The sequence below is a fragment of the Struthio camelus genome, chromosome 11, assembly GCF_040807025.1.
Source record: "Struthio camelus isolate bStrCam1 chromosome 11, bStrCam1.hap1, whole genome shotgun sequence".
In the NCBI taxonomy this organism is placed as follows: Eukaryota; Metazoa; Chordata; class Aves; order Struthioniformes; family Struthionidae; genus Struthio; species Struthio camelus.
The window spans coordinates 4582295-4606004 of NC_090952.1; positions in this window are offsets into that span (position 1 = coordinate 4582295).

The window sequence follows — 23710 nt, forward strand, 5'->3', positions numbered from 1 at the left end:
TTTAGGCTCGGCGGAGTGGTTTCAGCACTGGTGGAGTGGTTTTGGCCCTGACGGAGTTGTTTTAGGCCTGATGCAGTGGTTTCAGCCCCGACGCAGTGGTTTTAGGCTTGGCGGAGTGGTTTCAGCCCCGACAGAGAGGTTTTAGGCTCGGCGGAGTGGTTTCAGCCCCGACGCAGTGGTTTTAGGCTTGGCGCAGTGGTCTTAATGTCGGCGGAGTGGTTTCAGCCCTGACGGAGTGGTTTTCGGGGTGACACAGTGCTTTTAAGCCTGACGGAGCAGTTTCTGCCCCAGCACAGTGGTTTCAGCCCCGACGGAGTGGTTTTAAGGTCAGCCGAGTGATTTTGGCCCCGTCGGAGTTTTTTTAGGCTCGGCAGAGTGGTTTTAGGCCTGACGGAGAAGTTTCAGGCTCGGCACAGTGGTTTCAGCCCAGACGCACTGGTTTCAGCCCTGACGCACTGTTTTTAGGCTTGATGGAGTGGTTTTGGCCCTGACGGAGTTTTTTTGTCCCCGGCAGAGTGGTTTCAGCCCCGACGCAGCGGTTTTAGGCTTGGCGGAGTGATTTTCGCCCTGACGGAGTTGTTTTAGGCTCGGCAGAGTGATTTCGGCCCCGACGGGGTGGCTTCAGGCTCGGCGCAGTGGTTTCGGCCCCGACGCAGTGGTTTCAGGCTCGGCGGAGTTTTTTCGGCCCCGACGCAGTGGTTTTAGGCTCGGCGGAGTGGTTTCAACCCCGACGCAGTGGTTTTAGGCTCGGCGGCGTGGTTTCAGCCCCGATGGAGTGGTTTTAGGCTTGGCGCAGTGGTCTTAATGTCGGCGGAGTGGTTTCAGCCCCGACGGAATGGTTTCAGGCTCGGCGGAGTGGTTTCAGCTCCGACGCAGTGGTTTCAGGCTTGATGGAGTGGTTTCAACGTCAGTCGAGTGGTTTTAGCCCTGGCGGAGTGGTTTCAAACCCGATGGAGTGGTTTTTGGCTTGCCGGAGTGGTTTTGGCCCTGACGGAGTGGTTTTGGCCCTGACGGAGTTGTTTTAGGCCTGATGCAGTGGTTTTAGCCCCGACACAGTGGTTTCAGGCTCGGCGGAGTTTTTTCGGCCCCGACGGAGTGGTTTTAGGCTCGGCGGAGTGGTTTCAACCCCGACGCAGTCGTTTTAGGCTCGGCGGAGTGCTTTTCAGCCCCGATGGAGTGGTTTTAGGCTTGGCGCAGTGGTCTTAATGTCGGCGGAGTGGTTTCAGCCCCGACGCAGTGGTTTTAGGCTTGGCAGAGTGGTTTCAGCCCCGACGGAGTGGTTTTCGGCCTGACACAGTGCTTTTCAGCCTGACGGAGCAGTTTCCTCCCCAGCACAGTGGTTTCAGCCCCGACGGAGTGGTTTTAGGCTTGATGGAGTGCTTTCGGCCCCGACGCAGTGGTTTTAAGGTCAGCCGAGTGATTTTGGCCCCGATGGAGTTGTTTTAGGCTCGGCAGAGTGGTTTTAGGCCTGACGCAGTGGTTTCAGGCTCGGCGCAGTGGTTTTAAGGTCAGCCGAGTGATTTTGGCCCCGACGGAGTTGTTTTAGGCTCGGCAGAGTGGTTTTAGGCCTGACGCAGTGGTTTCAGGCTCGGCGCAGTGGTTTCAGCCCCGACGCAGTGGTTTTAGGCTTGATGGAGTGGTTTCAGCCCCGACGGAGTGGTTTTAGGCTCGGCAGAGTGATTTCGGCCCCGACGGGGTGGTTTCAGGTTCGGCGGAGTGATTTCGGCCTCGTTCGGGTGGTTTCAGGCTTGGTGGAGTGGTTTCGGCCCCGACGCAGTGGTTTTAGGCTCGGCGGAGTGGTTTCAGCCCTGACACAGTGGTTTTAGGCTTGATGGAGTGGTTTCAACGTCAGGTGAGTGGTTTCGGCCCCGGCGGAGTGGTTTCAAACCTGATGGAGTGGTTTTAGGCTTGCCGGAGTGGTTTTGGCCCTGACGGAGTGGTTTTAGGCTTGCCGGAGTGGTTTTGGCCCTGTCGGAGTGGTTTTAGGCTTGGCGGAGTGCTTTCAGCCCCGACGCAGTGGTTTTAGGCTCGGCGGAGTGGTTTCAGCACTGGTGGAGTGGTTTTGGCCCTGACCGAGTGGTTTTAGTCCTGATGCAGTGTTTTCAGCCCTGACACAGTGGTTTCAGCCGTGACGCAGTGGTTTTAGGCTTGATGGAGTGCTTTCAGCCCCGACGCAGTGGTTTTACGCTCGGCGGAGTGGTTTCGGCCCCGACGGGGTGGTTTCAGGCTCGGCGGAGTGGTTTTGGCCCCAATGGAGTAGTTTTAGGCTCAGCGGAGTGGTTTCAGCCCCGACGCAGTGGTTTTAGGCTCAGCGGAGTGGTTTCAGCCCCGACGCAGTGGTTTTAGGCTCAGCGGAGTGGTTTCAGCCCCGACGCAGTGGTTTTAGGCTTGACGGAGTGGTTTCGGCCCCGACGGGGTGGTTTCAGCACTGGTGGAGTGGTTTCAGCCCTGACCGAGTTGTTTTAGGCCTGATGGAGTGGTTTCAGCCCCAACGCAGTGGTTTTAGGCTCGGCGGAGTGGTTTCAGCCCCGATGCATTGGTTTTAGGCTTGGCGGAGTGGTTTCAGCCCCGATGGAATGGTTTTAGGCTTGACGGAGTGGTTTCAGCACTGGCGGAGTGGTTTTGGCCCTCACGGACTTCTTTTAGGCCTGATGCAGTGGTTTCAGCCCCGACGGAGTGGTTTTAGGCTCGGCGGAGTGGTTTCAGTCCCGACGCAGTGGTTTTAGGCCTGATGGAGTGGTTTTAGGCTTGGTGGAGCGGTTTCAGCCCCGACGCTCTGCTTTTAGGCTCGGCGGCGTGGTTTTGGCCCTCACGGAGTGGTTTCAGGCTTGGCGGAGTGGTTTCAGCCCCGACAGAGAGGTTTTAGGCTCGACGGAGTGGTTTCAGCTCCGACGCAGTGGTTTTAGGCTTGATGGAGTGGTTTCAACGTCAGCCGAGTGGTTTTGGCCCTGGCGGAGTGGTTTCAGCCCCGACGCAGTGGTTTTAGGCTTGCCGGAGTGATTTCAGCACTGGTGGAGTGGTTTTGGCCCTGACGGAGTTGTTTTAGGCCTGATGCAGTGGTTTCAGCCCCGACGCAGTGGTTTTAGGCTCGGCGGAGTGGTTTCAGCCCCGACGGAGTGGTTTTAGGCTTGATGGAGTGCTTTCAGCCCCGACGCAGTGGTTTTAGGCTCGGTGGAGTGGTCTTAATGTCAGCCGAGTGGTTTTGGCCCTGGCGGAGTGCTTTCAGCCCCGACGCAGTGGTTTTAGGCTCGGCGGAGTGGTTTCAGCACTGGTGGAGTGGTTTTGGCCCTGACGGAGTTGTTTTAGGCCTGATGCAGTGGTTTCAGCCCCGACGCAGTGGTTTTAGGCTTGGCGGAGTGGTTTCAGCCCCGACAGAGAGGTTTTAGGCTCGGCGGAGTGGTTTCAGCCCCGACGCAGTGGTTTTAGGCTTGGCGCAGTGGTCTTAATGTCGGCGGAGTGGTTTCAGCCCTGACGCAGTGGTTTTCGGGGTGACACAGTGCTTTTAAGCCTGACGGAGCAGTTTCTGCCCCAGCACAGTGGTTTCAGCCCCGACGGAGTGGTTTTAAGGTCAGCCGAGTGATTTTGGCCCCGTCGGAGTTTTTTTAGGCTCGGCAGAGTGGTTTTAGGCCTGACGGAGAAGTTTCAGGCTCGGCACAGTGGTTTCAGCCCAGACGCACTGGTTTCAGCCCTGACGCACTGTTTTTAGGCTTGATGGAGTGGTTTTGGCCCTGACGGAGTTTTTTTGTCCCCGGCAGAGTGGTTTCAGCCCCGACGCAGCGGTTTTAGGCTTGGCGGAGTGATTTTCGCCCTGACGGAGTTGTTTTAGGCTCGGCAGAGTGATTTCGGCCCCGACGGGGTGGCTTCAGGCTCGGCGCAGTGGTTTCGGCCCCGACGCAGTGGTTTCAGGCTCGGCGGAGTTTTTTCGGCCCCGACGCAGTGGTTTTAGGCTCGGCGGAGTGGTTTCAACCCCGACGCAGTCGTTTTAGGCTCGGCGGCGTGGTTTCAGCCCCGATGGAGTGGTTTTAGGCTTGGCGCAGTGGTCTTAATGTCGGCGGAGTGGTTTCAGCCCCGACGGAATGGTTTCAGGCTCGGCGGAGTGGTTTCAGCTCCGACGCAGTGGTTTCAGGCTTGATGGAGTGGTTTCAACGTCAGTCGAGTGGTTTTAGCCCTGGCGGAGTGGTTTCAAACCCGATGGAGTGGTTTTTGGCTTGCCGGAGTGGTTTTGGCCCTGACGGAGTGGTTTTGGCCCTGACGGAGTTGTTTTAGGCCTGATGCAGTGGTTTTAGCCCCGACACAGTGGTTTCAGGCTCGGCGGAGTTTTTTCGGCCCCGACGGAGTGGTTTTAGGCTCGGCGGAGTGGTTTCAACCCCGACGCAGTCGTTTTAGGCTCGGCGGAGTGCTTTTCAGCCCCGATGGAGTGGTTTTAGGCTTGGCGCAGTGGTCTTAATGTCGGCGGAGTGGTTTCAGCCCCGACGCAGTGGTTTTAGGCTTGGCAGAGTGGTTTCAGCCCCGACGGAGTGGTTTTCGGCCTGACACAGTGCTTTTCAGCCTGACGGAGCAGTTTCCTCCCCAGCACAGTGGTTTCAGCCCCGACGGAGTGGTTTTAGGCTTGATGGAGTGCTTTCGGCCCCGACGCAGTGGTTTTAAGGTCAGCCGAGTGATTTTGGCCCCGATGGAGTTGTTTTAGGCTCGGCAGAGTGGTTTTAGGCCTGACGCAGTGGTTTCAGGCTCGGCGCAGTGGTTTTAAGGTCAGCCGAGTGATTTTGGCCCCGACGGAGTTGTTTTAGGCTCGGCAGAGTGGTTTTAGGCCTGACGCAGTGGTTTCAGGCTCGGCGCAGTGGTTTCAGCCCCGACGCAGTGGTTTTAGGCTTGATGGAGTGGTTTCAGCCCCGACGGAGTGGTTTTAGGCTCGGCAGAGTGATTTCGGCCCCGACGGGGTGGTTTCAGGTTCGGCGGAGTGATTTCGGCCTCGTTCGGGTGGTTTCAGGCTTGGTGGAGTGGTTTCGGCCCCGACGCAGTGGTTTTAGGCTCGGCGGAGTGGTTTCAGCCCTGACACAGTGGTTTTAGGCTTGATGGAGTGGTTTCAACGTCAGGTGAGTGGTTTCGGCCCCGGCGGAGTGGTTTCAAACCTGATGGAGTGGTTTTAGGCTTGCCGGAGTGGTTTTGGCCCTGACGGAGTGGTTTTAGGCTTGCCGGAGTGGTTTTGGCCCTGTCGGAGTGGTTTTAGGCTTGGCGGAGTGCTTTCAGCCCCGACGCAGTGGTTTTAGGCTCGGCGGAGTGGTTTCAGCACTGGTGGAGTGGTTTTGGCCCTGACCGAGTGGTTTTAGTCCTGATGCAGTGTTTTCAGCCCTGACACAGTGGTTTCAGCCGTGACGCAGTGGTTTTAGGCTTGATGGAGTGCTTTCAGCCCCGACGCAGTGGTTTTACGCTCGGCGGAGTGGTTTCGGCCCCGACGGGGTGGTTTCAGGCTCGGCGGAGTGGTTTTGGCCCCAATGGAGTAGTTTTAGGCTCAGCGGAGTGGTTTCAGCCCCGACGCAGTGGTTTTAGGCTCAGCGGAGTGGTTTCAGCCCCGACGCAGTGGTTTTAGGCTCAGCGGAGTGGTTTCAGCCCCGACGCAGTGGTTTTAGGCTTGACGGAGTGGTTTCGGCCCCGACGGGGTGGTTTCAGCACTGGTGGAGTGGTTTCAGCCCTGACCGAGTTGTTTTAGGCCTGATGGAGTGGTTTCAGCCCCAACGCAGTGGTTTTAGGCTCGGCGGAGTGGTTTCAGCCCCGATGCATTGGTTTTAGGCTTGGCGGAGTGGTTTCAGCCCCGATGGAATGGTTTTAGGCTTGACGGAGTGGTTTCAGCACTGGCGGAGTGGTTTTGGCCCTCACGGACTTCTTTTAGGCCTGATGCAGTGGTTTCAGCCCCGACGGAGTGGTTTTAGGCTCGGCGGAGTGGTTTCAGTCCCGACGCAGTGGTTTTAGGCCTGATGGAGTGGTTTTAGGCTTGGTGGAGCGGTTTCAGCCCCGACGCTCTGCTTTTAGGCTCGGCGGCGTGGTTTTGGCCCTCACGGAGTGGTTTCAGGCTTGGCGGAGTGGTTTCAGCCCCGACAGAGAGGTTTTAGGCTCGGCGGAGTGGTTTCAGCTCCGACGCAGTGGTTTTAGGCTTGATGGAGTGGTTTCAACGTCAGCCGAGTGGTTTTGGCCCTGGCGGAGTGGTTTCAGCCCCGATGGAGTGGTTTTAGGCTTGCCGGAGTGATTTCAGCACTGGTGGAGTGGTTTTGGCCCTGACGGAGTTGTTTTAGGCCTGATGGAGTGGTTTCAGCCCCGACGCAGTGGTTTTAGGCTCGGCGGAGTGGTTTCAGCCCCGACGGAGTGGTTTTAGGCTTGATGGAGTGCTTTCAGCCCCGACGCAGTGGTTTTAGGCTCGGTGGAGTGGTCTTAATGTCAGCCGAGTGGTTTTGGCCCTGGCGGAGTGCTTTCAGCCCCGACGCAGTGGTTTTAGGCTCGGCGGAGTGGTTTCAGCACTGGTGGAGTGGTTTTGGCCCTGACGGAGTTGTTTTAGGCCTGATGCAGTGGTTTCAGCCCCGACGCAGTGGTTTTAGGCTTGGCGGAGTGGTTTCAGCCCCGACAGAGAGGTTTTAGGCTCGGCGGAGTGGTTTCAGCCCCGACGCAGTGGTTTTAGGCTTGGCGCAGTGGTCTTAATGTCGGCGGAGTGGTTTCAGCCCTGACGCAGTGGTTTTCGGGGTGACACAGTGCTTTTAAGCCTGACGGAGCAGTTTCTGCCCCAGCACAGTGGTTTCAGCCCCGACGGAGTGGTTTTAAGGTCAGCCGAGTGATTTTGGCCCCGTCGGAGTTTTTTTAGGCTCGGCAGAGTGGTTTTAGGCCTGACGGAGAAGTTTCAGGCTCGGCGCAGTGGTTTCAGCCCAGACGCACTGGTTTCAGCCCTGACGCACTCTTTTTAGGCTTGATGGAGTGGTTTTGGCCCTGACGGAGTTTTTTTGTCCCCGGCAGAGTGGTTTCAGCCCCGACGCAGCGGTTTTAGGCTTGGCGGAGTGATTTTCGCCCTGACGGAGTTGTTTTAGGCTCGGCAGAGTGATTTCGGCCCCGACGGGGTGGCTTCAGGCTCGGCGCAGTGGTTTCGGCCCCGACGCAGTGGTTTCAGGCTCGGCGGAGTTTTTTCGGCCCCGACGCAGTGGTTTTAGGCTCGGCGGAGTGGTTTCAACCCCGACGCAGTCGTTTTAGGCTCGGCGGCGTGGTTTCAGCCCCGATGGAGTGGTTTTAGGCTTGGCGCAGTGGTCTTAATGTCGGCGGAGTGGTTTCAGCCCCGACGGAATGGTTTCAGGCTCGGCGGAGTGGTTTCAGCCCCGACGCAGTGGTTTTAGGCTTGATGGAGTGGTTTCAACGTCAGTCGAGTGGTTTTAGCCCTGGCGGAGTGGTTTCAAACCCGATGGAGTGGTTTTTGGCTTGCCGGAGTGGTTTCAGCACTGGTGGAGTGGTTTTGGCCCTGACGGAGTTGTTTTAGGCCTGATGCAGTGGTTTTAGCCCCGACACAGTGGTTTCAGGCTCGGCGGAGTTTTTTCGGCCCCGACGGAGTGGTTTTAGGCTCGGCGGAGTGGTTTCAACCCCGACGCAGTCGTTTTAGGCTTGGCGGAGTGCTTTTCAGCCCCGATGGAGTGGTTTTAGGCTTGGCGCAGTGGTCTTAATGTCGGCGGAGTGGTTTCAGCCCCGACGCAGTGGTTTTAGGCTTGGCGGAGTGGTTTCAGCCCCGACGGAGTGGTTTTCGGCCTGACACAGTGCTTTTCAGCCTGACGGAGCAGTTTCCTCCCCAGCACAGTGGTTTCAGCCCCGACGGAGTGGTTTTAGGCTTGATGGAGTGCTTTCGGCCCCGACGCAGTGGTTTTAAGGTCAGCCGAGTGGTTTTGGCCCCGACGGAGTTGTTTTAGGCTCGGCAGAGTGGTTTTAGGCCTGACGCAGTGGTTTCAGGCTCGGCGCAGTGGTTTTAAGGTCAGCCGAGTGGTTTTGGCCCCGACGGAGTTGTTTTAGGCTCGGCAGAGTGGTTTTAGGCCTGACGCAGTGGTTTCAGGCTCGGCGCAGTGGTTTCAGCCCCGACGCAGTGGTTTTAGGCTTGATGGAGTGGTTTCAGCCCCGACGGAGTGGTTTTAGGCTCGGCAGAGTGATTTCGGCCCCGACGGGGTGGTTTCAGGCTCGGCGGAGTGATTTCGGCCTCGTTCGGGTGGTTTCAGGCTTGGTGGAGTGGTTTCGGCCCCGACGCAGTGGTTTTAGGCTTGGCACAGTGGTTTCAGCCCCGACGCAGTGGTTTTAGGCTCGGCGGAGTGGTTTCAGCCCTGACACAGTGGTTTTAGGCTTGATGGAGTGGTTTCAACGTCAGGTGAGTGGTTTCGGCCCCGGCGGAGTGGTTTCAAACCTGATGGAGTGGTTTTAGGCTTGCCGGAGTGGTTTTGGCCCTGACGGAGTGGTTTTAGGCTTGGCGGAGTGCTTTCAGCCCCGACGCAGTGGTTTTAGGCTCGGCGGAGTGGTTTCAGCACTGGTGGAGTGGTTTTGGCCCTGACCGAGTGGTTTTAGTCCTGATGCAGTGTTTTCAGCCCTGACACAGTGGTTTCAGCCGTGACGCAGTGGTTTTAGGCTTGATGGAGTGCTTTCAGCCCCGACGCAGTGGTTTTACGCTCGGCGGAGTGGTTTCGGCCCCGACGGGGTGGTTTCAGGCTTGGCGGAGTGGTTTTGGCCCCAATGGAGTAGTTTTAGGCTCAGCGGAGTGGTTTCAGCCCCGACGCAGTGGTTTTAGGCTCAGCGGAGTGGTTTCAGCCCCGACGCAGTGGTTTTAGGCTCAGCGGAGTGGTTTCAGCCCCGACGCAGTGGTTTTAGGCTTGGCGGAGTGGTTTCGGCCCCGACGGGGTGGTTTCAGCACTGGTGGAGTGGTTTCAGCCCTGACGGAGTTGTTTTAGGCCTGATGGAGTGGTTTCAGCCCCAACGCAGTGGTTTTAGGCTCGGCGGAGTGGTTTCAGCCCCGATGCATTGGTTTTAGGCTTGGCGGAGTGGTTTCAGCCCCGATGGAATGGTTTTAGGCTTGACGGAGTGGTTTCAGCACTGGCGGAGTGGTTTTGGCCCTCACGGACTTCTTTTAGGCCTGATGCAGTGGTTTCAGCCCCGACGGAGTGGTTTTAGGCTCGGCGGAGTGGTTTCAGTCCCGACGCAGTGGTTTTAGGCCTGATGGAGTGGTTTTAGGCTTGGTGGAGCGGTTTCAGCCCCGACGCTCTGCTTTTAGGCTCGGCGGCGTGGTTTTGGCCCTCACGGAGTGGTTTCAGGCTTGGCGGAGTGGTTTCAGCCCCGACAGAGAGGTTTTAGGCTCGGCGGAGTGGTTTCAGCTCCGACGCAGTGGTTTTAGGCTTGATGGAGTGGTTTCAACGTCAGCCGAGTGGTTTTGGCCCTGGCGGAGTGGTTTCAGCCCCGATGGAGTGGTTTTAGGCTTGCCGGAGTGATTTCAGCACTGGTGGAGTGGTTTTGGCCCTGACGGAGTTGTTTTAGGCCTGATGCAGTGGTTTCAGCCCCGACGCAGTGGTTTTAGGCTCAGCGGAGTGGTTTCAGCCCCGACGCAGTGGTTTTAGGCTCGGCGGAGTGGTTTCAACGTCAGCCGAGGGGTTTTGGCCCTGGCGGAGTGGTTTCAGCCCCGACGCAGCGGTTTTGGTCCTGGCACAGTGGTTTCAGCCCCGACGGAGTGGTTTTAGGCTCGGCGGAGTGGTTTCAGCCCTGACACAGTGGTTTTAGGCTTGATGGAGTGGTTTCAACGTCAGGTGAGTGGTTTCGGCCCCGGCGGAGTGGTTTCAAACCTGATGGAGTGGTTTTAGGCTTGCCGGAGTGGTTTTGGCCCTGACGGAGTGGTTTTAGGCTTGGCGGAGTGCTTTCAGCCCCGACGCAGTGGTTTTAGGCTCGGCGGAGTGGTTTCAGCACTGGTGGAGTGGTTTTGGCCCTGACCGAGTGGTTTTAGTCCTGATGCAGTGTTTTCAGCCCTGACACAGTGGTTTCAGCCGTGACGCAGTGGTTTTAGGCTTGATGGAGTGCTTTCAGCCCCGACGCAGTGGTTTTACGCTCGGCGGAGTGGTTTCGGCCCCGACGGGGTGGTTTCAGGCTTGGCGGAGTGGTTTTGGCCCCAATGGAGTAGTTTTAGGCTCAGCGGAGTGGTTTCAGCCCCGACGCAGTGGTTTTAGGCTCAGCGGAGTGGTTTCAGCCCCGACGCAGTGGTTTTAGGCTCAGCGGAGTGGTTTCAGCCCCGACGGAGTGGTTTTAGGCTTGGCGGAGTGGTTTCGGCCCCGACGGGGTGGTTTCAGCACTGGTGGAGTGGTTTCAGCCCTGACGGAGTTGTTTTAGGCCTGATGGAGTGGTTTCAGCCCCAACGCAGTGGTTTTAGGCTCGGCGGAGTGGTTTCAGCCCCGATGCATTGGTTTTAGGCTTGGCGGAGTGGTTTCAGCCCCGATGGAATGGTTTTAGGCTTGACGGAGTGGTTTCAGCACTGGCGGAGTGGTTTTGGCCCTCACGGACTTCTTTTAGGCCTGATGCAGTGGTTTCAGCCCCGACGGAGTGGTTTTAGGCTCGGCGGAGTGGTTTCAGTCCCGACGCAGTGGTTTTAGGCCTGATGGAGTGGTTTTAGGCTTGGTGGAGCGGTTTCAGCCCCGACGCTCTGCTTTTAGGCTCGGCGGCGTGGTTTTGGCCCTCACAGAGTGGTTTTAGGCTCGGCGGAGTGGTTTCAGCTCCGACGCAGTGGTTTTAGGCTTGATGGAGTGGTTTCAACGTCAGCCGAGTGTTTTTGGCCCTGGCGGAGTGGTTTCAGCCCCGATGGAGTGGTTTTAGGCTTGCCGGAGTGATTTCAGCACTGGTGGAGTGGTTTTGGCCCTGACAGAGTTGTTTTAGGCCTGATGCAGTGGTTTCAGCCCCGACGCAGTGGTTTTAGGCTCGGCGGAGTGGTTTCAGCCCCGACGGAGTGGTTTTAGGCTTGGCGGAGTGGTTTCAGCCCCGACGCAGTGGTTTTAGGCTCGCTGGAGTGGTCTTAATGTCAGCCGAGTGGTTTTGGCCCTGGCGGAGTGCTTTCAGCCCCGACGGAGTGGTTTTAGGCTCGGCGGAGTGGTTTCAGCACTGGTGGAGTGGTTTCAGCCCTGACGGAGTTGTTTTAGGCCTGATGCAGTGGTTTCAGTCCCGACGCAGTGGTTTTAGGCTCGGCGGAGTGGTTTCAGCCCCGACAGAGAGGTTTTAGGCTCGGCGGAGTGGTTTCAGCCCCGACGCAGTGGTTTTAGGCTTGGCGCAGTGGTCTTAATGTCGGCGGAGTGGTTTCAGCCCTGACGGAGTGGTTTTCGGGGTGACACAGTGCTTTTAAGCCTGACGGAGCAGTTTCTGCCCCAGCACAGTGGTTTCAGCCCCGACGGAGTGGTTTTAAGGTCAGCCGAGTGATTTTGGCCCCGTCGGAGTTTTTTTAGGCTCGGCAGAGTGGTTTTAGGCCTGACGGAGAAGTTTCAGGCTCGGCACAGTGGTTTCAGCCCAGACGCACTGGTTTCAGCCCTGACGCACTCTTTTTAGGCTTGATGGAGTGGTTTTGGCCCTGACGGAGTTTTTTTGTCCCCGGCAGAGTGGTTTCAGCCCCGACGCAGCGGTTTTAGGCTTGGCGGAGTGATTTTCGCCCTGACGGAGTTGTTTTAGGCTCGGCAGAGTGATTTCGGCCCCGACGGGGTGGCTTCAGGCTCGGCGCAGTGGTTTCGGCCCCGACGCAGTGGTTTCAGGCTCGGCGGAGTTTTTTCGGCCCCGACGCAGTGGTTTTAGGCTCGGCGGAGTGGTTTCAACCCCGACGCAGTCGTTTTAGGCTCGGCGGCGTGGTTTCAGCCCCGATGGAGTGGTTTTAGGCTTGGCGCAGTGGTCTTAATGTCGGCGGAGTGGTTTCAGCCCCGACGGAATGGTTTCAGGCTCGGCGGAGTGGTTTCAGCCCCGACGCAGTGGTTTTAGGCTTGATGGAGTGGTTTCAACGTCAGTCGAGTGGTTTTAGCCCTGGCGGAGTGGTTTCAAACCCGATGGAGTGGTTTTTGGCTTGCCGGAGTGGTTTCAGCACTGGTGGAGTGGTTTTGGCCCTGACGGAGTTGTTTTAGGCCTGATGCAGTGGTTTTAGCCCCGACACAGTGGTTTCAGGCTCGGCGGAGTTTTTTCGGCCCCGACGGAGTGGTTTTAGGCTCGGCGGAGTGGTTTCAACCCCGACGCAGTCGTTTTAGGCTTGGCGGAGTGCTTTTCAGCCCCGATGGAGTGGTTTTAGGCTTGGCGCAGTGGTCTTAATGTCGGCGGAGTGGTTTCAGCCCCGACGCAGTGGTTTTAGGCTTGGCGGAGTGGTTTCAGCCCCGACGGAGTGGTTTTCGGCCTGACACAGTGCTTTTCAGCCTGACGGAGCAGTTTCCTCCCCAGCACAGTGGTTTCAGCCCCGACGGAGTGGTTTTAGGCTTGATGGAGTGCTTTCGGCCCCGACGCAGTGGTTTTAAGGTCAGCCGAGTGGTTTTGGCCCCGACGGAGTTGTTTTAGGCTCGGCAGAGTGGTTTTAGGCCTGACGCAGTGGTTTCAGGCTCGGCGCAGTGGTTTTAAGGTCAGCCGAGTGGTTTTGGCCCCGACGGAGTTGTTTTAGGCTCGGCAGAGTGGTTTTAGGCCTGACGCAGTGGTTTCAGGCTCGGCGCAGTGGTTTCAGCCCCGACGCAGTGGTTTTAGGCTTGATGGAGTGGTTTCAGCCCCGACGGAGTGGTTTTAGGCTCGGCAGAGTGATTTCGGCCCCGACGGGGTGGTTTCAGGCTCGGCGGAGTGATTTCGGCCTCGTTCGGGTGGTTTCAGGCTTGGTGGAGTGGTTTCGGCCCCGACGCAGTGGTTTTAGGCTTGGCACAGTGGTTTCAGCCCCGACGCAGTGGTTTTAGGCTCGGCGGAGTGGTTTCAGCCCTGACACAGTGGTTTTAGGCTTGATGGAGTGGTTTCAACGTCAGGTGAGTGGTTTCGGCCCCGGCGGAGTGGTTTCAAACCTGATGGAGTGGTTTTAGGCTTGCCGGAGTGGTTTTGGCCCTGACGGAGTGGTTTTAGGCTTGGCGGAGTGCTTTCAGCCCCGACGCAGTGGTTTTAGGCTCGGCGGAGTGGTTTCAGCACTGGTGGAGTGGTTTTGGCCCTGACCGAGTGGTTTTAGTCCTGATGCAGTGTTTTCAGCCCTGACACAGTGGTTTCAGCCGTGACGCAGTGGTTTTAGGCTTGATGGAGTGCTTTCAGCCCCGACGCAGTGGTTTTACGCTCGGCGGAGTGGTTTCGGCCCCGACGGGGTGGTTTCAGGCTTGGCGGAGTGGTTTTGGCCCCAATGGAGTAGTTTTAGGCTCAGCGGAGTGGTTTCAGCCCCGACGCAGTGGTTTTAGGCTCAGCGGAGTGGTTTCAGCCCCGACGCAGTGGTTTTAGGCTCAGCGGAGTGGTTTCAGCCCCGACGCAGTGGTTTTAGGCTTGGCGGAGTGGTTTCGGCCCCGACGGGGTGGTTTCAGCACTGGTGGAGTGGTTTCAGCCCTGACGGAGTTGTTTTAGGCCTGATGGAGTGGTTTCAGCCCCAACGCAGTGGTTTTAGGCTCGGCGGAGTGGTTTCAGCCCCGATGCATTGGTTTTAGGCTTGGCGGAGTGGTTTCAGCCCCGATGGAATGGTTTTAGGCTTGACGGAGTGGTTTCAGCACTGGCGGAGTGGTTTTGGCCCTCACGGACTTCTTTTAGGCCTGATGCAGTGGTTTCAGCCCCGACGGAGTGGTTTTAGGCTCGGCGGAGTGGTTTCAGTCCCGACGCAGTGGTTTTAGGCCTGATGGAGTGGTTTTAGGCTTGGTGGAGCGGTTTCAGCCCCGACGCTCTGCTTTTAGGCTCGGCGGCGTGGTTTTGGCCCTCACGGAGTGGTTTCAGGCTTGGCGGAGTGGTTTCAGCCCCGACAGAGAGGTTTTAGGCTCGGCGGAGTGGTTTCAGCTCCGACGCAGTGGTTTTAGGCTTGATGGAGTGGTTTCAACGTCAGCCGAGTGGTTTTGGCCCTGGCGGAGTGGTTTCAGCCCCGATGGAGTGGTTTTAGGCTTGCCGGAGTGATTTCAGCACTGGTGGAGTGGTTTTGGCCCTGACGGAGTTGTTTTAGGCCTGATGCAGTGGTTTCAGCCCCGACGCAGTGGTTTTAGGCTCAGCGGAGTGGTTTCAGCCCCGACGCAGTGGTTTTAGGCTCGGCGGAGTGGTTTCAACGTCAGCCGAGGGGTTTTGGCCCTGGCGGAGTGGTTTCAGCCCCGACGCAGCGGTTTTGGTCCTGGCACAGTGGTTTCAGCCCCGACGGAGTGGTTTTAGGCTCGGCGGAGTGGTTTCAGCCCTGACACAGTGGTTTTAGGCTTGATGGAGTGGTTTCAACGTCAGGTGAGTGGTTTCGGCCCCGGCGGAGTGGTTTCAAACCTGATGGAGTGGTTTTAGGCTTGCCGGAGTGGTTTTGGCCCTGACGGAGTGGTTTTAGGCTTGGCGGAGTGCTTTCAGCCCCGACGCAGTGGTTTTAGGCTCGGCGGAGTGGTTTCAGCACTGGTGGAGTGGTTTTGGCCCTGACCGAGTGGTTTTAGTCCTGATGCAGTGTTTTCAGCCCTGACACAGTGGTTTCAGCCGTGACGCAGTGGTTTTAGGCTTGATGGAGTGCTTTCAGCCCCGACGCAGTGGTTTTACGCTCGGCGGAGTGGTTTCGGCCCCGACGGGGTGGTTTCAGGCTTGGCGGAGTGGTTTTGGCCCCAATGGAGTAGTTTTAGGCTCAGCGGAGTGGTTTCAGCCCCGACGCAGTGGTTTTAGGCTCAGCGGAGTGGTTTCAGCCCCGACGCAGTGGTTTTAGGCTCAGCGGAGTGGTTTCAGCCCCGACGGAGTGGTTTTAGGCTTGGCGGAGTGGTTTCGGCCCCGACGGGGTGGTTTCAGCACTGGTGGAGTGGTTTCAGCCCTGACGGAGTTGTTTTAGGCCTGATGGAGTGGTTTCAGCCCCAACGCAGTGGTTTTAGGCTCGGCGGAGTGGTTTCAGCCCCGATGCATTGGTTTTAGGCTTGGCGGAGTGGTTTCAGCCCCGATGGAATGGTTTTAGGCTTGACGGAGTGGTTTCAGCACTGGCGGAGTGGTTTTGGCCCTCACGGACTTCTTTTAGGCCTGATGCAGTGGTTTCAGCCCCGACGGAGTGGTTTTAGGCTCGGCGGAGTGGTTTCAGTCCCGACGCAGTGGTTTTAGGCCTGATGGAGTGGTTTTAGGCTTGGTGGAGCGGTTTCAGCCCCGACGCTCTGCTTTTAGGCTCGGCGGCGTGGTTTTGGCCCTCACAGAGTGGTTTTAGGCTCGGCGGAGTGGTTTCAGCTCCGACGCAGTGGTTTTAGGCTTGATGGAGTGGTTTCAACGTCAGCCGAGTGTTTTTGGCCCTGGCGGAGTGGTTTCAGCCCCGATGGAGTGGTTTTAGGCTTGCCGGAGTGATTTCAGCACTGGTGGAGTGGTTTTGGCCCTGACAGAGTTGTTTTAGGCCTGATGCAGTGGTTTCAGCCCCGACGCAGTGGTTTTAGGCTCGGCGGAGTGGTTTCAGCCCCGACGGAGTGGTTTTAGGCTTGGCGGAGTGGTTTCAGCCCCGACGCAGTGGTTTTAGGCTCGCTGGAGTGGTCTTAATGTCAGCCGAGTGGTTTTGGCCCTGGCGGAGTGCTTTCAGCCCCGACGCAGTGGTTTTAGGCTCGGCGGAGTGGTTTCAGCACTGGTGGAGTGGTTTTGGCCCTGACGGAGTTGTTTTAGGCCTGATGCAGTGGTTTCAGCCCCGACGCAGTGGTTTTAGGCTTGGCGGAGTGGTTTCAGCCCCGACAGAGAGGTTTTAGGCTTGGCGGAGTGGTTTCAGCCCCGACGCAGTGGTTTTAGGCTTGGCGCAGTGGTCTTAATGTCGGCGGAGTGGTTTCAGCCCTGACGGAGTGGTTTTCGGGGTGACACAGTGCTTTTAAGCCTGACGGAGCAGTTTCTGCCCCAGCACAGTGGTTTCAGCCCCGACGGAGTGGTTTTAAGGTCAGCCGAGTGATTTTGGCCCCGTCGGAGTTTTTTTTGGCTCGGCAGAGTGGTTTTAGGCCTGACGGAGAAGTTTCAGGCTCGGCGCAGTGGTTTCAGCCCAGACGCACTGGTTTCAGGCTCGACGCACTGTTTTTAGGCTTGATGGAGTGGTTTTGGCCCTGACGGAGTTTTTTTGTCCCCGGCAGAGTGGTTTCAGCCCCGACGCAGCGGTTTTAGGCTTGGCGGAGTGATTTTCGCCCTGACGGAGTTGTTTTAGGCTCGGCAGAGTGATTTCGGCCCCGACGGGGTGGCTTCAGGCTCGGCGCAGTGGTTTCGGCCCCGACGCAGTGGTTTCAGGCTCGGCGGAGTTTTTTCGGCCCCGACGCAGTGGTTTTAGGCTCGGCGGAGTGGTTTCAACCCCGACGCAGTCGTTTTAGGCTCGGCGGCGTGGTTTCAGCCCCGATGGAGTGGTTTTAGGCTTGGCGCAGTGGTCTTAATGTCGGCGGAGTGGTTTCAGCCCCGACGGAATGGTTTCAGGCTCGGCGGAGTGGTTTCAGCCCCGACGCAGTGGTTTTCGGCCTGACACAGTGCTTTTCAGCCTGACGGAGCAGTTTCCTCCCCAGCACAGTGGTTTCAGCCCCGACGGAGTGGTTTTAGGCTTGATGGAGTGCTTTCGGCCCCGACGCAGTGGTTTTAAGGTCAGCCGAGTGGTTTTGGCCCCGACGGAGTTGTTTTAGGCTCGGCAGAGTGGTTTTAGGCCTGACGCAGTGGTTTCAGGCTCGGCGCAGTGGTTTCAGCCCCGACGCAGTGGTTTTAGGCTTGATGGAGTGGTTTCAGCCCCGACGGAGTGGTTTTAGGCTCGGCAGAGTGATTTCGGCCCCGACGGGGTGGTTTCAGGCTCGGCGGAGTGATTTCGGCCTCGTTCGGGTGGTTTCAGGCTTGGTGGAGTGGTTTCGGCCCCGACGCAGTGGTTTTAGGCTCGGCAGAGTGGTTTCAGCCCCGACGCAGTGGTTTTAGGCTCGGCGGAGTGGTTTCAACGTCAGCCGAGGGGTTTTGGCCCTGGCGGAGTGGTTTCAGCCCCGACGCAGCGGTTTTGGTCCTGGCACAGTGGTTTCAGCCCCGACGGAGTGGTTTTAGGCTCGGCGGAGTGGTTTCAGCCCTGACACAGTGGTTTTAGGCTTGATGGAGTGGTTTCAACGTCAGGTGAGTGGTTTCGGCCCCGGCGGAGTGGTTTCAAACCTGATGGAGTGGTTTTAGGCTTGCCGGAGTGGTTTTGGCCCTGATGGAGTGGTTTTAGGCTTGGCGGAGTGCTTTCAGCCCCGACGCAGTGGTTTTAGGCTCGGCGGAGTGGTTTCAGCACTGGTGGAGTGGTTTTGGCCCTGACCGAGTGGTTTTAGTCCTGATGCAGTGTTTTCAGCCCTGACACAGTGGTTTCAGCCGTGACGCAGTGGTTTTAGGCTTGATGGAGTGCTTTCAGCCCCGACGCAGTGGTTTTACGCTCGGCGGAGTGGTTTCGGCCCCGACGGGGTGGTTTCAGGCTCGGCGGAGTGGTTTTGGCCCCAATGGAGTAGTTTTAGGCTCAGCGGAGTGGTTTCAGCCCCGACGCAGTGGTTTTAGGCTCAGCGGAGTGGTTTCAGCCCCGACGCAGTGGTTTTAGGCTCAGCGGAGTGGTTTCAGCCCCGACGCAGTGGTTTTAGGCTCGGCGGAGTGGTTTCAGCCCCGACGGAGTGGTTTTAGGCTTGGCGGAGTGGTTTCGGCCCCGACGGGGTGGTTTCAGCACTGGTGGAGTGGTTTCAGCCCTGACGGAGTTGTTTTAGGCCTGATGGAGTGGTTTCAGCCCCAACGCAGTGGTTTTAGGCTCGTCGGAGTGGTTTCAGCCCCGATGCATTGGTTTTAGGCTTGGCGGAGTGGTTTCAGCCCCGATGGAATGGTTTTAGGCTTGACGGAGTGGTTTCAGCACTGGCGGAGTGGTTTTGGCCCTCACGGACTTCTTTTAGGCCTGATACAGTGGTTTCAGCCCCGACGGAGTGGTTTTAGGCTCGGCGGAGTGGTTTCAGTCCCGATGCAGTGGTTTTAGGCCTGATGGAGTGGTTTTAGGCTTGGTGGAGCGGTTTCAGCCCCGACGCTCTGCTTTTAGGCTCGGCGGCGTGGTTTTGGCCCTCACGGAGTGGTTTCAGGCTTGGCGGAGTGGTTTCAGCCCCGACAGAGAGGTTTTAGGCTCGGCGGAGTGGTTTCAGCTCCGACGCAGTGGTTTTAGGCTTGATGGAGTGGTTTCAACGTCAGCCGAGTGGTTTTGGCCCTGGCGGAGTGGTTTCAGCCCCGATGGAGTGGTTTTAGGCTTGCCGGAGTGATTTCAGCACTGGTGGAGTGGTTTTGGCCCTGACGGAGTTGTTTTAGGCCTGATGCAGTGGTTTCAGCCCCGACGCAGTGGTTTTAGGCTCGGCGGAGTGGTTTCAGCCCCGACGGAGTGGTTTTAGGCTTGATGGAGTGCTTTCAGCCCCGACGCAGTGGTTTTAGGCTCGGTGGAGTGGTCTTAATGTCAGCCGAGTGGTTTTGGCCCTGGCGGAGTGCTTTCAGCCCCGACGCAGTGGTTTTAGGCTCGGCGGAGTGGTTTCAGCACTGGTGGAGTGGTTTTGGCCCTGACGGAGTTGTTTTAGGCCTGATGCAGTGGTTTCAGCCCCGACGCAGTGGTTTTAGGCTTGGCGGAGTGGTTTCAGCCCCGACAGAGAGGTTTTAGGCTTGGCGGAGTGGTTTCAGCCCCGACGCAGTGGTTTTAGGCTTGGCGCAGTGGTCTTAATGTCGGCGGAGTGGTTTCAGCCCTGACGGAGTGGTTTTCGGGGTGACACAGTGCTTTTAAGCCTGACGGAGCAGTTTCTGCCCCAGCACAGTGGTTTCAGCCCCGACGGAGTGGTTTTAAGGTCAGCCGAGTGATTTTGGCCCCGTCGGAGTTTTTTTAGGCTCGGCAGAGTGGTTTTAGGCCTGACGGAGAAGTTTCAGGCTCGGCACAGTGGTTTCAGCCCAGACGCACTGGTTTCAGCCCTGACGCACTCTTTTTAGGCTTGATGGAGTGGTTTTGGCCCTGACGGAGTTTTTTTGTCCCCGGCAGAGTGGTTTCAGCCCCGACGCAGCGGTTTTAGGCTTGGCGGAGTGATTTTCGCCCTGACGGAGTTGTTTTAGGCTCGGCAGAGTGATTTCGGCCCCGACGGGGTGGCTTCAGGCTCGGCGCAGTGGTTTCGGCCCCGACGCAGTGGTTTCAGGCTCGGCGGAGTTTTTTTGGCCCCGACGCAGTGGTTTTAGGCTCGGCGGAGTGGTTTCAACCCCGACGCAGTCGTTTTAGGCTCGGCGGCGTGGTTTCAGCCCCGATGGAGTGGTTTTAGGCTTGGCGCAGTGGTCTTAATGTCGGCGGAGTGGTTTCAGCCCCGACGGAATGGTTTCAGGCTCGGCGGAGTGGTTTCAGCCCCGACGCAGTGGTTTTAGGCTTGATGGAGTGGTTTCAACGTCAGTCGAGTGGTTTTAGCCCTGGCGGAGTGGTTTCAAACCCGATGGAGTGGTTTTTGGCTTGCCGGAGTGGTTTCAGCACTGGTGGAGTGGTTTTGGCCCTGACGGAGTTGTTTTAGGCCTGATGCAGTGGTTTTAGCCCCGACACAGTGGTTTCAGGCTCGGCGGAGTTTTTTCGGCCCCGACGGAGTGGTTTTAGGCTCGGCGGAGTGGTTTCAACCCCGACGCAGTCGTTTTAGGCTTGGCGGAGTGCTTTTCAGCCCCGATGGAGTGGTTTTAGGCTTGGCGCAGTGGTCTTAATGTCGGCGGAGTGGTTTCAGCCCCGACGCAGTGGTTTTAGGCTTGGCGGAGTGGTTTCAGCCCCGACGGAGTGGTTTTCGGCCTGACACAGTGCTTTTCAGCCTGACGGAGCAGTTTCCTCCCCAGCACAGTGGTTTCAGCCCCGACGGAGTGGTTTTAGGCTTGATGGAGTGCTTTCGGCCCCGACGCAGTGGTTTTAAGGTCAGCCGAGTGGTTTTGGCCCCGACGGAGTTGTTTTAGGCTCGGCAGAGTGGTTTTAGGCCTGACGCAGTGGTTTCAGGCTCGGCGCAGTGGTTTTAAGGTCAGCCGAGTGGTTTTGGCCCCGACGGAGTTGTTTTAGGCTCGGCAGAGTGGTTTTAGGCCTGACGCAGTGGTTTCAGGCTCGGCGCAGTGGTTTCAGCCCCGACGCAGTGGTTTTAGGCTTGATGGAGTGGTTTCAGCCCCGACGGAGTGGTTTTAGGCTCGGCAGAGTGATTTCGGCCCCGACGGGGTGGTTTCAGGCTCGGCGGAGTGATTTCGGCCTCGTTCGGGTGGTTTCAGGCTTGGTGGAGTGGTTTCGGCCCCGACGCAGTGGTTTTAGGCTTGGCACAGTGGTTTCAGCCCCGACGCAGTGGTTTTAGGCTCGGCGGAGTGGTTTCAGCCCTGACACAGTGGTTTTAGGCTTGATGGAGTGGTTTCAACGTCAGGTGAGTGGTTTCGGCCCCGGCGGAGTGGTTTCAAACCTGATGGAGTGGTTTTAGGCTTGCCGGAGTGGTTTTGGCCCTGACGGAGTGGTTTTAGGCTTGGCGGAGTGCTTTCAGCCCCGACGCAGTGGTTTTAGGCTCGGCGGAGTGGTTTCAGCACTGGTGGAGTGGTTTTGGCCCTGACCGAGTGGTTTTAGTCCTGATGCAGTGTTTTCAGCCCTGACACAGTGGTTTCAGCCGTGACGCAGTGGTTTTAGGCTTGATGGAGTGCTTTCAGCCCCGACGCAGTGGTTTTACGCTCGGCGGAGTGGTTTCGGCCCCGACGGGGTGGTTTCAGGCTTGGCGGAGTGGTTTTGGCCCCAATGGAGTAGTTTTAGGCTCAGCGGAGTGGTTTCAGCCCCGACGCAGTGGTTTTAGGCTCAGCGGAGTGGTTTCAGCCCCGACGCAGTGGTTTTAGGCTCAGCGGAGTGGTTTCAGCCCCGACGCAGTGGTTTTAGGCTTGGCGGAGTGGTTTCGGCCCCGACGGGGTGGTTTCAGCACTGGTGGAGTGGTTTCAGCCCTGACGGAGTTGTTTTAGGCCTGATGGAGTGGTTTCAGCCCCAACGCAGTGGTTTTAGGCTCGGCGGAGTGGTTTCAGCCCCGATGCATTGGTTTTAGGCTTGGCGGAGTGGTTTCAGCCCCGATGGAATGGTTTTAGGCTTGACGGAGTGGTTTCAGCACTGGCGGAGTGGTTTTGGCCCTCACGGACTTCTTTTAGGCCTGATGCAGTGGTTTCAGCCCCGACGGAGTGGTTTTAGGCTCGGCGGAGTGGTTTCAGTCCCGACGCAGTGGTTTTAGGCCTGATGGAGTGGTTTTAGGCTTGGTGGAGCGGTTTCAGCCCCGACGCTCTGCTTTTAGGCTCGGCGGCGTGGTTTTGGCCCTCACGGAGTGGTTTCAGGCTTGGCGGAGTGGTTTCAGCCCCGACAGAGAGGTTTTAGGCTCGGCGGAGTGGTTTCAGCTCCGACGCAGTGGTTTTAGGCTTGATGGAGTGGTTTCAACGTCAGCCGAGTGGTTTTGGCCCTGGCGGAGTGGTTTCAGCCCCGATGGAGTGGTTTTAGGCTTGCCGGAGTGATTTCAGCACTGGTGGAGTGGTTTTGGCCCTGACGGAGTTGTTTTAGGCCTGATGCAGTGGTTTCAGCCCCGACGCAGTGGTTTTAGGCTCAGCGGAGTGGTTTCAGCCCCGACGCAGTGGTTTTAGGCTCGGCGGAGTGGTTTCAACGTCAGCCGAGGGGTTTTGGCCCTGGCGGAGTGGTTTCAGCCCCGACGCAGCGGTTTTGGTCCTGGCACAGTGGTTTCAGCCCCGACGGAGTGGTTTTAGGCTCGGCGGAGTGGTTTCAGCCCTGACACAGTGGTTTTAGGCTTGATGGAGTGGTTTCAACGTCAGGTGAGTGGTTTCGGCCCCGGCGGAGTGGTTTCAAACCTGATGGAGTGGTTTTAGGCTTGCCGGAGTGGTTTTGGCCCTGACGGAGTGGTTTTAGGCTTGGCGGAGTGCTTTCAGCCCCGACGCAGTGGTTTTAGGCTCGGCGGAGTGGTTTCAGCACTGGTGGAGTGGTTTTGGCCCTGACCGAGTGGTTTTAGTCCTGATGCAGTGTTTTCAGCCCTGACACAGTGGTTTCAGCCGTGACGCAGTGGTTTTAGGCTTGATGGAGTGCTTTCAGCCCCGACGCAGTGGTTTTACGCTCGGCGGAGTGGTTTCGGCCCCGACGGGGTGGTTTCAGGCTTGGCGGAGTGGTTTTGGCCCCAATGGAGTAGTTTTAGGCTCAGCGGAGTGGTTTCAGCCCCGACGCAGTGGTTTTAGGCTCAGCGGAGTGGTTTCAGCCCCGACGCAGTGGTTTTAGGCTCAGCGGAGTGGTTTCAGCCCCGACGGAGTGGTTTTAGGCTTGGCGGAGTGGTTTCGGCCCCGACGGGGTGGTTTCAGCACTGGTGGAGTGGTTTCAGCCCTGACGGAGTTGTTTTAGGCCTGATGGAGTGGTTTCAGCCCCAACGCAGTGGTTTTAGGCTCGGCGGAGTGGTTTCAGCCCCGATGCATTGGTTTTAGGCTTGGCGGAGTGGTTTCAGCCCCGATGGAATGGTTTTAGGCTTGACGGAGTGGTTTCAGCACTGGCGGAGTGGTTTTGGCCCTCACGGACTTCTTTTAGGCCTGATGCAGTGGTTTCAGCCCCGACGGAGTGGTTTTAGGCTCGGCGGAGTGGTTTCAGTCCCGACGCAGTGGTTTTAGGCCTGATGGAGTGGTTTTAGGCTTGGTGGAGCGGTTTCAGCCCCGACGCTCTGCTTTTAGGCTCGGCGGCGTGGTTTTGGCCCTCACAGAGTGGTTTTAGGCTCGGCGGAGTGGTTTCAGCTCCGACGCAGTGGTTTTAGGCTTGATGGAGTGGTTTCAACGTCAGCCGAGTGTTTTTGGCCCTGGCGGAGTGGTTTCAGCCCCGATGGAGTGGTTTTAGGCTTGCCGGAGTGATTTCAGCACTGGTGGAGTGGTTTTGGCCCTGACAGAGTTGTTTTAGGCCTGATGCAGTGGTTTCAGCCCCGACGCAGTGGTTTTAGGCTCGGCGGAGTGGTTTCAGCCCCGACGGAGTGGTTTTAGGCTTGGCGGAGTGGTTTCAGCCCCGACGCAGTGGTTTTAGGCTCGCTGGAGTGGTCTTAATGTCAGCCGAGTGGTTTTGGCCCTGGCGGAGTGCTTTCAGCCCCGACGCAGTGGTTTTAGGCTCGGCGGAGTGGTTTCAGCACTGGTGGAGTGGTTTTGGCCCTGACGGAGTTGTTTTAGGCCTGATGCAGTGGTTTCAGCCCCGACGCAGTGGTTTTAGGCTTGGCGGAGTGGTTTCAGCCCCGACAGAGAGGTTTTAGGCTTGGCGGAGTGGTTTCAGCCCCGACGCAGTGGTTTTAGGCTTGGCGCAGTGGTCTTAATGTCGGCGGAGTGGTTTCAGCCCTGACGGAGTGGTTTTCGGGGTGACACAGTGCTTTTAAGCCTGACGGAGCAGTTTCTGCCCCAGCACAGTGGTTTCAGCCCCGACGGAGTGGTTTTAAGGTCAGCCGAGTGATTTTGGCCCCGTCGGAGTTTTTTTTGGCTCGGCAGAGTGGTTTTAGGCCTGACGGAGAAGTTTCAGGCTCGGCGCAGTGGTTTCAGCCCAGACGCACTGGTTTCAGGCTCGACGCACTGTTTTTAG